The sequence below is a fragment of the Orcinus orca genome, chromosome 12 (assembly GCF_937001465.1).
Source record: "Orcinus orca chromosome 12, mOrcOrc1.1, whole genome shotgun sequence".
In the NCBI taxonomy this organism is placed as follows: Eukaryota; Metazoa; Chordata; class Mammalia; order Artiodactyla; family Delphinidae; genus Orcinus; species Orcinus orca.
This window is the reverse complement of record NC_064570.1, coordinates 31,076,981-31,093,804: the sequence shown is the minus strand read 5'-3', so window position 1 is coordinate 31,093,804 and position 16,824 is coordinate 31,076,981. Positions and strand designations below refer to the sequence as shown.

Here is a 16,824-nt window from a genome sequence, read left to right as displayed (position 1 = left end):
TATATAACATAGATAACTAATAAGAACCTGCTATATAGCATAGGGAACTCTACTCAATATTCTGTAATGACCTATATGGGAAAAGAATCTAAAAAAAAAAAAGTGGATATATGTGTATGTATAACTGATTCACTTTGTTGTACACCCAAAACTAACACAACATTATAAATCGACTATACTACGCCAAAAAAAAATTTTTAATATATTAAAACCAGTTTTAAAATAGCATAGATACTACCCTTAACATTTGGTTTAATAGGATTGATTTGTCTCCTTAACACCAACCTGTTACTGCTAAGTAATTACCAGCTTTTATTTTTATTTCTGAAAAAAATTTTTAAAGAAACATGGGGACTTCCCTGGTGGCACAGTGGTTAAGAATCCGCCTGCCAATGCAGGGGACACAGGTTTGATCCCTGGTCCAGGAAGATCCCACATGCCGTGGAGCAACTAAGCCCGTGCGCCACAACTACTGAAGCCCACATGCCTAGAGCCCATGCTCCACAACAAGAGAAGCTACTGCAATGAGGAGTAGCCCCTGCTCGCTGCAACTAGAGAAAGCCTGCGCACAGCAACAAAGACCCAATGCAGCCAAAAATAATAATAATAAATAAATAAATAAAAATAAAGTAGCATGATTGTCAAAATTAAATACGCTTTTGTCCCTCAAAATTATAATTTTAGGTCTCTTATTTAAATAAATATACTTAACATTTAATTCTTAACAGCAGTTTTGCTTTGTATTCAGGAATATCAATTACTGACTTTAAGATAAATACATGGTAGAAATGTATTTCTATCTATATGACCTTGATTCCCAAGGTATGTATTCATTTTTTCGAACAACATAACAATGTGAATTAGATATGATTGATCTTGTTAGGAAACTAGGACAATACCATAATTATGTTTGTGTACATGTGCTCATCTGAAGAAATACATCCCTCATCACATATAGGTTCCAAAGCGAGAAGTAGTTTTTTTTAAATCACAGAATATAGGACACATAGCTTGTGGGAGAACTTATCTAGGCAAGGGAAGCCTTGTTATCTCCTTGTTATCCATCAAAAAAAAAAAAAAAAAAGAAACACTAAAAACAAAAAAGGATTAGAAGACAAATCGAGACAAAAAATAATAGGCAAAGAAAGTAAACGGTTTATTTTTTTCCAGTTTGGCAGCATGGTCCCTTTGTTGGATCACAGAACAATTTTAGTAAAGAGAATTCCCAGGGGAAAGGATGTGAAAGAAGACCCAGAAAACAATGTAATAAAAGCAACTGAAAGCCACTTCTAAATAAGTATTTCACCAATTGTTTGGGACTGAATGGGGTTAATTCTAAGCAGGTGGACCTTTCCACTACAATAATATTTACAGTATGTGCCTCCTTTAAAGTTCTTTAAGCTACACTCTAAAAGCCAGTTTACTATAAGGAGTTTAGAGCTATCTTGTAAATCCTTCTGTAAAAAAACTGTGGTTTTCGTACTCACACCAATACAGATGGAAAGGATGGTGATGATCAGTAGAGAGAAAGCAAGCTGTGTGACAGAGCTCCATCCAGAAGCGTGATAATAGTGAAAGTTCACCTCACACGAAATGACAATGGCTACATGTGACATCTCTGCTGTGTCATCACATTTAAATTTCAAGTCTTCCTTCTTGTTGTTATTTTCTGTAGCCTTAAAATATTATCTGTCTTGGGCTTCCCTGGTGGCGCAGTGGTTGGGAGTCCGCCTGCCGATGCAGGGGACACGGGTTCGTGCCCCGGTCCGGGAGGATCCCACATGCCACGGAGCGGCTGGGCCCGTGAGCCATGGCCGCTGAGCCTGCACGTCCGGAGCCTGTGCTCCGCAACGGGAGAGGCCACAACAGTGAGAGGCCCGCGTACCGCAAAAAAAAATCAAAAAACAAAAACAAACAAAAAAAACAAACAAAAAAATATTATCTGTCTTATACAGATTGCCAACAAACATATGAAAGGATGCTCAACAGCACTAATCATTAGAGAAATGCAAGTCAAAACTACAATGAGGTATCATCTCACACCAGTCAGAATGGCCATCATCAAAAAATCTACAAACAATAAATGCTGGAGAGGGTGTGGAGAAAAGGGAACCCTCTTGCACTGTTGGTGGGAATGTAAATTGATACAGCCACTATGGAGAACAGTATGGAGGTTCCTTAAAACACTAAAAATAGAACTACCATATGACCCAGCAATCCCACTACTGGGCATATACCCTGAGAAAACCATAATTCAAAAAGAGGCATGTACCACAATGTTCATTGCAGCTCTATTTACAATAGCCAGGACATGGAAGCAACCTAAGTGTCCATCCACAGATGAATGGATAAAGAAGATGTGGCACATATATACAATGGTATATTACTCAGCCATAAAAAAGAAACAAAATTGAGTTATTTGTAGTGAGGTGGATGGACCTAGAGACTGTCATACAGAGTGAATAAGTCAGAAAGAGAAAAACAAATACCTTATGCTAACACATATATATGGATTCTAAAAAAAAAAAAAGGTTCTGAAGAACCTAGGGGCAGGACAGGAATAAAGATGCAGATGTAGAGAATGGACTTAAGGACACAGGGAAGGAGAAGAGTAAGCTGGGATGAAGTGAGAGAGTGGCATGGACATACATACACTACCAAATGTAAAATAGATAGCTAGTGGGAAGCAGCTGCATAGCACAGGGAGATCAGCTCGGTGCTTTGTGTCCACCTAGAGGGATGGGATAGGGAGTGTGGGAGGGAGACTCAAGAGGGAGGAGATATGGGGGATATGTGTATACGTACAGCTGATTCACTTTGTTATACAGCAGAAACTAACACACCATTGTAAAGCAATTATACTCCACAAAGATGTTAAAAAAAAAAACCACACTGTAACAGGAAAAAATATATTAGCTATCTTTATTTATTTATTTTTGGCTGTGTTGGGTCTTCCTTGCTGTGCACAGGCTTTCTCTAGTCGCATCGAGCGGGGGCTACTCTTCGTTGCGGTGCACGGGCTTCTCATTGCAGTGGCTTCTCTTGTTGCGGAGCACGGGATCTAGGTGTGCAGGCTTCAGTAGTTGTGGCACATGGGCTCAGTAGTTGTGGCACATGGGCTTAGTTGCTCTGCAGCATGTGGGATCTTCCCAGACCAGGGCTCGAACCCGTGTCCCCTGCACTGGCAGGCAGATTCTTGACCACTGGGCCACCAGGGAAGTCCCAAAATATTGTCTATCTTTAAAACAAATAAATCAAATTTTAAAAAATTTCTCTCTCACTGTCAGTCACAAGCCTTTTTTTGTTTTTGTTTTTTTTTGTTTTTTTTTTGTTTTTTTTTTTGTTTTTTTGTTTTTGTTTTTAAAATCAGATCCCTTTCTGTAACTTTCAGACTCCTTGAGATTTGGGGTGTAACCATAGTAGTTGAGCATCTTATTAATGTTTCTCCACCCTTTTTCCCAAATGACTCTTCACCTTTTACTAACTCTTTAGTATTCACGTCTCCAACCTACAAATCTAGACTTTTTAATCCCCACTGTACAAATTGTCATTTGCTTTGACATTATCTCAAGTAAACTGTTTAACTCTGTTACAGAGTAGTCTGTGGGTTGACAGGCACTGTACTTGACCCTTTGTACCACAGAAAGTATCCTTTGATGTCAATAAGACTTTTCAACATATCAAGTTTGCTGGCCAATTGGTAAACATTTAAAGAAAGAGATATGAACATGGGAAGTCATTTTGTCATTATTTCTATTTCATTTCCTTTATAATCTTACAGAAATGTCTATAATCCTGTATTTATTATGAGACTATAACCACGTAAACAACTTTGAAGTTACGATTTCAAAAAGCTTTTCAACATCATGAGGTCTAACAGGGCAGAGAAGGCTTGCTTTATTATAAGTCTTATTTAATCAGCGAAGAACTTTGATAATTTACAAAGTTTCTAAACAAAGTTATCTAAACATCTGGAAGCTATTAAAGAACTGAGGAAGTTATGCCACAGCTACATTTAGGAAGGTATTTTTACTGCAAATTCCTTATAAAGTAAGTCTATCAAAAACAAAACTAAATTACCATTACCATTTGACCCAAATTTCTCATATTAATTAGGCCTAGACATTTAAAAATATTGTGATTGAAATATAAAATTACCCTTTGGGAGAGCAATGACAGTGCTTATCTTATCATAGGTGTATAAATGCTGATTTTAATAATAATGTTAACATACTATTTATATACATTTTGATGTGTATTAAACATATTGAAATATTATGGACTTAGAATTCAGACAGAGTTAGCTTTAAGTTCCAGCTCCACCACATGTTAGTTGCATGAATTTAGGCAAGATTCGTCAACTCAGGAGCCCTGGTGTTTTTCTCTATATAGAACAGACATCTTTTTTTAATTGAAGTGTAATTGATTTACAATGTTGTGTTAGTTTAAGGTGTACAGCAAAGTGTTCAGTTATACATATATATCTGTATACATATATTCTTTTTCAGATTCTTTTCCCTTATAGGTTACTACAAAATACTGAGTAGAGTTCCCTGGGCTATACAATAGGTCCTTGTTATTTATCTATTTTACATACAGTACTGTGTATATGTGAATCCCAAACTCCTAATTTATCCCTCTCCCCTCCTTTACACTTTGGTAACCATAAGTTTGTTTTCTATGTCTGTGAATCTGTTTCTGTTTTGTATATACGTTCATTTGTATCTTTTTTTTTTTTTTAGATTCCACATATAAGTGATATCTTACGATGCTTGTCTTTCTCTGGCTTACTTCACTTAGTATGATAATCTCTAGGTCCATCCATATTGCTGCAAAGGGCATTATTTCATTCTTTTTAAAATGCAAGATGATTAAGTAACGTAACGCCTGGAAGAGCCTAGCACAGCCCCCCACACTGAGTTCATGCTCAGTAAATGTTTCCTGCCTTTTTTTCCTGTCTCTTCCATCTTGCTTCCTCCTCTTTCACCACTGTTGCTAGGATGTAACACTGGCTTTCCACTTTAGGGCCTAAGGGGATGTTGCATAAAAGTTTTTTAAAACTTCCACATACTTCATGCTTTTCCACTGTTATCAACAGTTTAAAACACTAGAACTCCTCGGGAGGATTACGTGTTTATTTCAGGGACAGGAGTGCAGGGGGAAAGCTGTGAGTATGTATTTTGTCTGGCAGTGAGTCACAAATAAAAGAAGAAAACTCGAATCTATTGAGCCCTATTCTGAGCCATACAATACATTACATTTTATAATATTTGCTCATTTTTATCCTCATACTAATCAGGTCTGCCTGCCTCTAAAGGTCATGTTTTTTTTGCTCAAAAATGCTGCCACCTGATTTTATAGATGTGCCTGAGGGACAAATAATCTGTACAGTGTTAATAGAAAATGCATGTTGAGTTTTAAACCACTGACTTGCAAACAGATGTAGAGGGTCAGGACAGATCTGGGTGGGGGGCTACTTAAAATCAAAAACAAAGGGAATTCCCTGGCAGTCCAGTGGTTAGGACTCTGAGCTCTCACTGCCGAGGGCCTGGGTTCAATCGCTGGTCGGGGAACTAAGATCCCACAAGCCACGCAGCATGCCCACCCCCCCAAAAAAAGAACCAAACAGGGGACTACACAAGGCATATAAATAAATCAAGAGCAGTGTTACCTGAGAAACTGTTTGCTGATTCCCTGAACTATAGAAAAGAGACGAAAACAATAGCTGAGAATCAGAGTAAGGCCTGAGGCCGGGACGTACCAAAACACAGGGCAAACTGGATCAGCTTAGGCTGAGCTGTACGTGGAGACTGTCTTGAAAAGAGGTCAAAAATACATCAAAGAACAGGGTGCGGGGTGGATCAAGCCTGGTGACTCATGATTCAAACCCTCAGAATACAGTGGAAGCTCCCCAGATTGGGGACAGCTCCTTAAAGACCATCGATCAGGGACTTGGCTTGTGGCATAGTGGATAAGACTCCGCGCTCCCAGTGCAGGGGGCTCGGGTTCGATCCCTGGTCAGGGAACTAGATCCCACAAGCATGCTGCAACTGAAGAGTTCACATGCCGCAACTAAGGAGTCGGCAAGCCGCAACTAAGGAGCCTACCTGCTGCAACTAAGACCCACTACAACCAAATAAATAAATAAATATTTTTTTAAAAAAGACCATTGATCAGGCTGGACAAATTAAGCTAAAAGGAAGACACTCTCCTACTTAACAGTCAGCTCCCGGCCAGGTCCATTTTCTGCAAGGAGTGTTCCTACTCTTGGAAGCTATGCCTATCAGCTGGTCAAACTTTATTATATATTTGTTTGACGAATGATGATACGAAACATAGAAGGAACAGATTTTATAACTCAGTGTGTATAGGTTTCTTTCTCTTGCATATACCTTTACAATGACACCTCCTACTTAACAAAAATTTTTAGGGTAGATAGCTGTTAAATTAAAATATTGTTCTTATGTTTACCTAAAAAGTGTGTTACTAAATAGTGATGATTAGAATTATAGGTTCTGATCAGATGGATCTGAGTTTAAGCCTTGGTTCTTTCCCTTACACACTGTGTGACTTTAAGCAAATTACCTAACCTCTCTAAACTTCATTTCTTCATCTGTAAATATGGGCATTATTGAGAGTATCTATTTCAATTGGAGAGGAGCAAACTGAGATGTCAGTATCTCCTAGAACAACGGTCCTCAACCTTTTTGGCACCAGGGACTGGTTTTGTGGAAGACAGTTTTTCCATGGATGTGGCGGAGGGGAGGTTCAGGCAGTAATGCGAGCGGTGGGGAGCGGCAGATGAAGCTTCCCTCGCTCCCCCGCTGCTCACCTCCTAACAGGCCACAGACTGGTACTGGTCCTTGGCCCAGGGGTTGCAGACCCCTGTCACAGAACACTTCAATCAGACTGAATCATCACAACTCGTCCCTTTTTTGCTCACCCCTTATTGGATCCATAAGCATTGGCTTATCGACATTATCTTCACAATATTTCCACTAGATTTCCTTTCATCACCACTGCTCTTGTCTTGGTCTAAACTCCATCATCTTTCACTTGGATCATTGCAGTAACCTCCTAACTGGTTTCGATATTTCTGCTCTTGCCCCCTTCAGACTTTTCTCAACATTGTACCCAGGATCAGCCTTTTCAAATAAAAGTCAGCTCATGTCAACTATCTGCCCAAACCCCCTCCCTCCCGATAGTTTTCCATGTTACTCAGAGAAGAACCAAAGCCCTCACCATGTTCTCCAAGGACTCATAGGACTTGGCCAACTTCTCTGTCCCCATCCCCTGATGCCCTCCCATTTTCTTATTCCACTCCAGCCTCACTGGTCCTTCCACTCATCCTGGAACACATCTTCACAACTACCTCACACAGATACTTTGCATTTGTTGAACTCTCTGCCTGGAATGTTCTTCCCTCAGATATAGGCATGACTTGCTTTTTCTCTTCATTCAGATCTTTATTCAGATGCTACCTCCTCAGAGACATCTTCTCTCGCTGCTTTATGTAACACTGTGCAATCTCTCTCTCTCTCTCTCTACTCTGCTTTGTTATTATTTTCTCTTGGCTTTTATCACCATCTAACACCCTATATGTTTTACTTGTTTATTTTTTACCTGATTCTACCAGAATATGAGTTCCACAAGAGCAACGATTCTTATCTAGTTTATACCTAGCCTGTAAGACAGTGCCTGGCATATAGCAGCCACTCGGTAAATAAACATATAAATACACGTTGAACCAACAAATGAATGATTGGGTCATGTGGCTACAATGTGGCTCAACCATGTATCTATACTTATACCAATAGGATACAGCTCCTTGGATGACATGGCTACCAAGTGAAAACTCATTCTGATGTTCAACTCTGACCAAGAGGAAAATACCTCCCCACCCCCCGCCAAATGTAGCCCCAGCTACTGGGGTGAAGATTCTCCAAGGTCCAAAGGAAGCAGGGAAGGAAAGGGAAGCTTCTAAAAGTCCTTAGTCAAGTTAGAAGAGAGGAGGAAACACAGGGTGCAAACCCTCCCCTTTATACGCACGAACAGTGGAGCCACTAGCTAAGGAAGGGTAGTAAATTGAGGAAGGGGAGACCCCTGATTTAGACCAACCAAGCATTTTGGAGTAAGGAAATTCCTTTGGGAATAAAGACAGAATGTCACTCACAAAAGCCTCTTAGCTCTGAGACAAGTTACCTTGATGTGGGAGAGAGATGCGGAAGGGAATTTCATCACAGGAAGGCAGGACTCCAAGACATTCTATAAAAGTCTTATAAACCTGAATGTTTTAGACTATTTCTGTTTCTTCTCCTAATTCACTCATTCAACTCTAAACTCTCAACTGCAGGAGGAGTTTGGTAAACAGCTTGAAGAAGGTCTTTCCAGTGCCCTGTTTACCTGCGTTTCATAGCCGCGTACTGCTGATCTGTAACCGAAGAGTTGTTTGCAAAAGAAAATGTTGAAATCATGAGTTATTTTTTTTCTCATTACATTCACTATAATTTCTGGGAATATGTTACCATGAGAAAAGATTTCATGTGGGAGAGAGGCAGAGAAGTAAGAGAGAGAGAGAGATGGAGGTGTGAGAAAGAGATTAATCAAGTTAATAACAAGCAAAGAAAAAGAGGCGTTATCCGAATTTGAAAGGAGTAAAATTTGCATAAATTGTCACGGAAGAAAAAGGGAGTTGGTGACAGTTAATGTACAGGAAGGACATTTGCTCTAGAATTATCTTACTACAAGCACTTTTTTTTTTTTTTTTTTGTGGTACGCGGGCCTCTCACTCTTGTGGCCTCTCCCGTTGCGGAGCACAGGCTCCGGACGCACAGACTCAGCGGCCATGGTTCACGGGCCCAGCCGCTCTGCGGCATGTGGGATCCTCCCGGACCGGGGCACGAACCCGTGTCCCCTGCATCGGCAGGCGGACTCTCAACCACTGCGCCACCAGGGAAGCCCCAAGCACTTCTTAATGTCACTAAAAGAACTATATATGCGATTTTCCTTGGTCTGAACAAATCCTTTTATATACTGCTCTTTATGGCAGGCTATATAGCATGAGTCAGAAATTCCAAAAGCATGATAATCTTCATCCTTCGTAGCACCTGCTCCAACATTATGCTAATCATTGGTTGATAGCCTTTAAGGCTGATACTTAAAGATACTTCCTACTGTTGTATCTAAAAATGTATAGTTACGATACCAGATTAAGTTGATGAGATTGTCATTACTTTTATTTTCAAACATTAATTTTGATTTCAAATTTTTCAGAAAAATAAATTCTAAACAGAGAAAACATTAGTTTTTTAAACGGCTTGAACATACATACTGATATTTAAAAAATTGAAAAATGTCATGCAAAGATATCACTTTCTAGTGACTTCAGGCTGTTGATAACATTCTAAGAACCCCTGTTAAATGTGATTTCTCTTTCACTGTTGCCAATTCATCTTCTTACTATTAGTGGTACGGTAGCCCTCATAACTAAGGAGCAGCTTCAATTTTCATTCAGAAGCACCACACGTACAAAGAGGAGGTTTCATTTTGTCTTCTTGTATCGTGATAAATATACAAAATATAAAATTTACCATTTAAATCATTTTTAAGTGACCAAATCAGTGGCATTAAGTATATTTACTATGTTGTGCAACCATCACCACAATCCATTTCCAGAACTTTTCCATCATCCCTAACAGAAACTGTACTCATTAAATACCAACTAGCCATCCCCCATGACCACCAATTCCTAGCAACTTCTAATCTATTTTGTCTCTATGAATTTGCCTATTCTAGGAATCTCATATAAGTGGAATTATACAATATTTGTCCTTTTGTATCTGGCTTATTTCACTTAGCATAATGTTTTCAAGGTTCATTCATGTTGTAGCACGTAACAGAATTCCATTCTTTTTTAAGGCTCAATAATATTCCATTGTGTGTATAAACCACAGTTTGTTTATCCATTCATCTGTTGATGGACCTTTGGGTTGTTTCCACCCTTTGACTGTTGTGAAAAATGCTGCTATGCACATTGGTGTACATTGTTTTGTTTTTAAATATGATAGTGTTTATTTTCTCTAGAGATTCAAAGAGTTTTTTAAAAATATTTATTTATTTATTTTGGCTGTGCCAGGTCTTAGCTGCAGCAGTCAGGATCTTCGCTGTGGCATGTTTAGCTGAGGCATGCGGATTCAGTTATGGCATGTATGTGGGATCTAGTTCTCCGACCAGGGATTGAACCCAGGCCCCCTGCATTGGGAGCTCGGAGTCTTACCCAGTGGACCACCAGGGAAGTCCCTCAAAGAGCTTTTTAAATTAAGTGTTGCTTGGCCTCTTGTTAAATATAGCCCCACATTAAACCTTAAAATTCACAGCAGGTAGTGGACAATTTTGTATAGGCCAGTGTAGGATGGTTGGACTGTAGCCTGCACCTCTGAGGCTGCACATTACAATTTAAAAATACTGAAGCTTCAATCCTTGAACCAGAGCAACCAAATTAGAAGCTGGAGATGAGCTAAGGCATTGGTATTTTTCACCCTTCTCCCCCATCATTCTATTGTGCAGACAGGGCTGAGAACACCTAATCTAGGGTAATCTGATATCAGTCATCAGAGCGGCAAGTCTAAGCTAGGCTCCCACTGGAGCCCTCAGAGAACTAAGAGGAAACCTTATTTTATAGCCCATGTTCTCTATAATTAATCACAATAATATCACTCAGCTCCTACGAGAAATTAATTCATTTCACTAATTATGGCTACCAAATAAGGCTTGGATCAGAGCATTAAAGAACGAGTGGTGGGGCTTCCCTGGTGGCGCAGTGGTTGAGAGTCCGCCTGCCGATGCAGGGGACACGGGTTCGTGCCCCGGTCCGGGAAGATCCCACATGCCGCGGAGTGACTGGGCCCGTGAGCCATGGCTGCTGAGCCTGAGCGTCCGGAGCCTGTGCTCCGCAATGGGAGAGGCTACAACAGTGAGAGGCCCGCGTACCGCAAAAAAAAAAAAAAAAAGAACGAATGGTGGATTTCCTTGGTGGAGCAGTGGTTAAGAATCTGCCTGCCAGTGCCTGGAACACAGGTTCAACCCCTGGTCCGGGAAGATCTCACATGCTGCGGAGCAACTAAGCCTGTGCACCACAACTACCGAGCCTGTGCTCTAGAGCCCGTGAGCCACAACTACTGAGCCCACGTGCCACAACCACTGAAGCCCACGCTCCTAGAGCCTGTGTTCCGCAACAAGAGAAGCCACCACAGTGAGAAGCCCACGCACCACAATGAAGAGTAGCCCTGGCTCCACGCAACTAGAGAAAGCCTGTGCGCAGAAGGGAAGACCCAACACAGCCAAAAATTAATTAATTAACTAACTAATTTTTTAAAAAAGGAATGAGTGGTGGCCTCTGGAGCCAGGATAACTGTGCCAGTAAAAATAAGACAGTGATTCCCCAAGGGAAAGGTGAATGTCTTATCCTGTGTTATGGACTGAATGTTTGTGTCCTTCCCAAATTCGTATATTGAATCTCCAACCCCTAACGTGATGGTTTTTGGAGATGGGGTCTTTGGGAGGTAACTAGGTTTAAATGAGGTCAACAGAGTCAGGCCTGGGCCAATGGGATTAGTGCCCGTACAAAAGAGGCACCAGAGAGCTTACGCTCCCTCTCTGCACACACACCGAGGAAAGGCCACGTGAGGACATAGCAAGAAGACGACTATCTACAAGCCAGGAAGAGAGTTCTCAGTAGGAACCAACCCTCCCAGACTTTGATCTGGGACTTCCAGCTTCTAGAACTATGACAAAATTAATTTCTGTTGTTTAAACCGCCTAATCGATGGTATTTTGTTATGATAACCCAAGCAGACCCTGTGGGTATCCTACTCACCCTTCAAAGCAGAGCCTGAGTAAAAAAGAAGAGAAAGCCAATAAAAGATGCTATCTTGCCAGGACCTTTCAAAGAGCCTCAGAATTGTCCATTAAGGGAAGGAAGAGGAGCCTAGGACCTACTGGCTCCTGTCCCACACCAGCCAAGGGCTGTCCCCCGAAGCATAAAACTCTCACACTTCCAGTCTGCATTTCCTTGAATGCCAGATAGGTCTTTGTAGACATTTCACCCTATGCTATCAGGGAAGCCCCAAGGTAAAAATGGGAGTTAAAGTAACTGAGGGGACTTCCCTGGTGGTCCAGTGGTAAAGAAACAGTCTTCCAATGCAGGGGACACGGGTTCGATCCCTGGTCGGGGGGAGGGGGGGAATTAAGATCCCACGTGCCGCGGGGCAACTAAGCCCACACGCCACAACTACTGAGCTCGTGTGCCTCAACTAGAGAGCCCACATGTCGCAAATTACAGAGCCCACTTGCCCTGGACCCTGAGTGCCACAACTAGAGAAGAGAAAACCTGCATGCCACAACTAGAAAGAAGCCCGCGAAGAGCCTGCACACCACAACTAAGATCCCACATGCCGCAACGAAGATCCCGCATGCCGCAACGAAGACCCAACGCAGCCAAATAAATAAATAAACGTTTTAAAAATAAGAGCAACTGAGGCAAGGTGCTAACTGCAGGTGCTAACTGCATGAAGCTGTTTGCTACAGCAGTGGAGTAAAAAATGTGCAAAATCACTTGAGGCAGGGAACAAGGGATGTTCAGTGCAGGGAATTTCTGGAGACTCTATTCAGGCCTGGGGATTCCAGTGCCCACTCCAAACTCCAGTCACAGCCTTCACTTGAAGGTCCTCCCTCCATTCCAAAGCTTGGATGACTAGTGTCTGATTTTAGTAAGAGAGCTGATAGATTTTCTTACCATACACCATTTATCTACCTTCTATCATACTATCTACAAGTGTATTTCCATAATTTTGGAAATACAGGTGTAATGGTTAAGTTTGTGTCAACTTGCCTGGGCCATGGGGTGCCAAGATCTATAGTTAAGCATTATTTCTGGGTGTCTCTGTGAGTGTGTTCCTGGAGCAGATTCCCCTCCGGAAAGGGTACCAATTCCGACGTGGCAGTGGAATGATAGCTACCTACCTAAGTAGGTAGCTATCATCCAGGAGCTCCTACACCACCTTGATGTCCTAAATTCAACTCGATTCTGACACTGTCTACTCAGAGATAGCATCCGATCCCAGTGGTTAAGGGTTCAGTCTTGCAAGCTGCCCCTCCCCCTCTGGATGCCAATCACAAACCCAGATTATCACCTATGCTGCTGACCAATTGACCACAGATTGGAGGTTCCCACAACCTCTTCCTCAGGTTTGATTAATTTGTTAGAGCAGCTCACAGAACTCAGAGAGACATTTTACTTACTAGATTACCAACTTGTTACAAAGGATATTAAAGGATGTGAACCAACAGCCAGATGAAGAGATACAGAAGGCAAGGGAAATGAGGGAAATGGGGCTGAGCTTCTCTGCCCTCTCCAGGCACACCACTCTCCCTGCATCTCCAGCCTGGTGTTCACCAACCAGGAAGCTCTCTGAACCCTCTTCTTTGGGGGTTTTTATAGAGGCTTCATTACATAGACATGATTAATTAAATCATTGGCCATTGGTGACTAAAGTCAAATCTCCAGCCTCTCTCCTCTCCCAGGAGACCAGGGGGTGGGACTGAAAGTTCCAAACCTCTAATCACATGGTTGACTCCCCTGGCTACCAGCCTTACCTTCCCCACCATCTTTAGTGGATTTCCAAAAGTCACATCATTAACATAAATTCAGTTGTGGTTATGAATAACAGGACACCCATTTCACCTTCATGGCTCTGAAGCAACTTCAGGAACTGAGGACAATAGATCAAATATTAAACAAAAGATCCTTCCTTTTCTCTTATCACTCAGGAAATTCCAAGGGTTTTGGGAGCTCTGCGCCAGAAATGGGGACAAAGCTGCCCCCCTCTTCCACACACACACACACACACACACACACACACACACACACACAATTTTTAAATCCAAAATGTGTTCATTGGAATGGTTTCCCACTCACCTTAGTTCAGGGTGCTTTCAGGGCTGCTTCTGTCTACAGGAGCATTCTTCCGTAGACCTTACTTTTTTCCCTGTAGGCTGGCAGAGGACAGTGGAACAGGCAACACACACAACCACCATTTGCGCATGGCTGAAGATGGTGGTGATTTTATAGCGTCCTGGTCATTCCATACCCATGAAGTAGGAACTGGGGCTCTGTACCAGGTGCTTCTTCTTGTGCTTCCTCTTCTCCTCTTCTGGAGAGGAATGAAGGAGGTCGTTTGCAAGAGGCATGTTCTTGTGGGGGAGGTCATCACCACAGGAAACTATATTTCTTATTATAAATCACAATATCACACCTCCCCTAAGTAGGTAGCTAACATTCAGTCCTATTAAGGGCCTGAATAGAATGAAAAGGTGAAGGAAGAAAGGATATGCTTTCCCTGCCTTACTGCTTGAGCTGGAACATTGGTCTTTTTCTGCTCTAGGACTGGGACTTCCACCACTGGCACTTCTGGATCTTAGGTTTTCAGACTCGGACTGGAACTATACCACTGGCTCTCCTGGGTCTCCAGTTTGCTGACTTCAGGGCATGGGACGTCTCAGCCTCCATAATTGCATGTACCAATTTCTTATTAAAAACTCATATATACACATATTATATACATGTGTGTGTGTATATATATATATATATATATATTTCCGTTGGTTCTGTTTCTCCAGAAAGCCCTGATTAATACACAGGTCAGTTATTTAAAAAACAACAACAACCACAACAAAAAATAGAATCCAAGTATAGAGAGTTGTATGGGAAGAAATTCAACTTCCAGACAACATAAGGCTAAGAACTATGATGAATCTGAAGGGATCATGTCTTTATTTTTCATTTTTTTGTATGCAGGCATTCAGATCCTTCCCCTACGGATTGCTGAAATTACTCATCTAAGGAGAGGTAGGTCTACTCCATCGGGATATGGAACCCACATAATACTGTCTCATCTTTCTAACTCTTGGTATGAAAATATTTTAAATATTTAACATTGAGTTTTATACTTATTTTAATATTATATTACCCGCATCCTTCATGTTCATCTACAACTGTATTTTCTTTCATAGATAGTCATTTCATTGATCAGGGATTGACAATTTATGGTCCATAGCCTGTTTTGCATGGTGTGCAAGCTAAGAAGGGTTTTTACATTTCAAATGGTTTTTAACAAATAAAAAGAATAGTATTTTGTGGCACATGAAAATTATCTGAAATTCAAGTTTCAATGTCCATAAATAAAAGTTTATTGGAACACAGCCACATTCATTCACTTATGTACTACCCATGGCCGCTTTTGCACTGTCATGGAGAGTTAAGTAGTTGCAACAAAAACCATAAAGGCCCTGCAGAGCCTAAAATATTTAGTCCAGCGGTTTCCAGAAGTCTGCTGACCCCTGTCCTAGATGGCAAAAGGATGCCTGTTTAGTTTCTTTTGTATATTATCTAACCTTTCTAATGAAGGTTATGGGCCACTAGCATTGGTTTTGACTAGGCCACTCAAAATCTATTATGTAGGAAAGGATTTAATAAGTTGTTTAATAGTCTTCACAAATCTAGCACATAGGGTGTGTATAATAAAGGTTCATCAGACAAATTAGTAAATTAGTAACTCCGATGAATTTGGAAGCATGCAGCCTCAGCAGGAAGCTAAAGAAAGGCATACTTATTCCTTCTGCATATTTGCACACAGCCTGATGATGGATAATTCAAGAAGCACATCCATATCCGAGATTACAACTCTTTCCCAACAGATTTGTAGGATGTTAAAGTCGGGGAAACAAACACCCTGTTACTAGAGACAGTATCATAGAATAATAGAACTGGTACCCGAAAACAGTCTCTTTGTTGGTGTCGAGCCAGAAGATACAACCACGCCAAAGAGTGGGAGAAGGAAGGATTTATCACTTGCAGCAATCAAGGAAAACACCTGGGATCTTTCTTAAAGCAGCGTCTCCCCAAACAGGAAAACTGAGGAAGCTTTAAGCTAAGGGTGTATGCATATTCATGAAGAGGCCTGAGCAGAGGAGAATGCAGCATAGAATTGGGGCAAAGGTCAACAGAGTCCAAGCCTTAGTAGACTGAAGTCTGGAAGGTCAACATCTTCATTCCATCCCCCACCTGGGTGGGGACTTTAGTTCCTGCAGAAGTCTAAGACTGTATCAAATTGTTATGCATATGCCTTGAAGAGGAACTAGGACTCTTTTATTGCTGAACTGTTTCTTAACTGCTTTTCCTTTGCGTTTGAATGCCCTTACTTCCCTTAAGATCACTGATTACTGAGACCTATTCAAGGGAAAGCACTGTAGCCAGGCTTAGATCACAAAATGACTTAGGGCAAAGATGGCTTCTCTTATGTCAAGAAAGCCATTCCTGGTTTTCTTTCTCTGGGGACCTCCTAAGCCATCTGCTTACAGAATGGAGGAGGGAAACATTTCATACAGCTTCTGAATATAAGCAGGACTGTATTTGAATCATTTCCAAAAGATGTTTGATCTGTAATAATCATAATAATAATCCATAGACACTTTACAACTTCCTGTGGTTAGGTATTTCAGAACGTCACAAATAAACTGTTATAAAGTACTTCCTTTTCTTCAGTTTTATTCTTCATGTAGCAATATAAACATATTATTTTGCCATAAAGTTTTATAGTTGTGTCTCCCATCTTCCTAGTCATCTTATTCTCAGTTTGGGTGCAGTGCTTGGTATATTTTTTTGTGTTTAAAAGTTATCACCACCGCTATGTAACCATCCCCAATGCTCATAATGATTGGAATTAATAAATTGTCTGGTAAGAATAATGGACTTGGAGTCTAAAAATC

The 16,824-nt window shown here is 41.1% G+C and overlaps 1 pseudogene; it reads right to left on the bottom strand.

Annotated features, from left to right (window-relative positions):
- Positions 1-2,468: 2,468 nt before the first annotated feature.
- Positions 2,469-14,546, bottom strand: LOC117196929 (40S ribosomal protein S27-like; annotated as a pseudogene).
- Between the last annotated feature and the right edge of the window lie 2,278 nt (positions 14,547-16,824).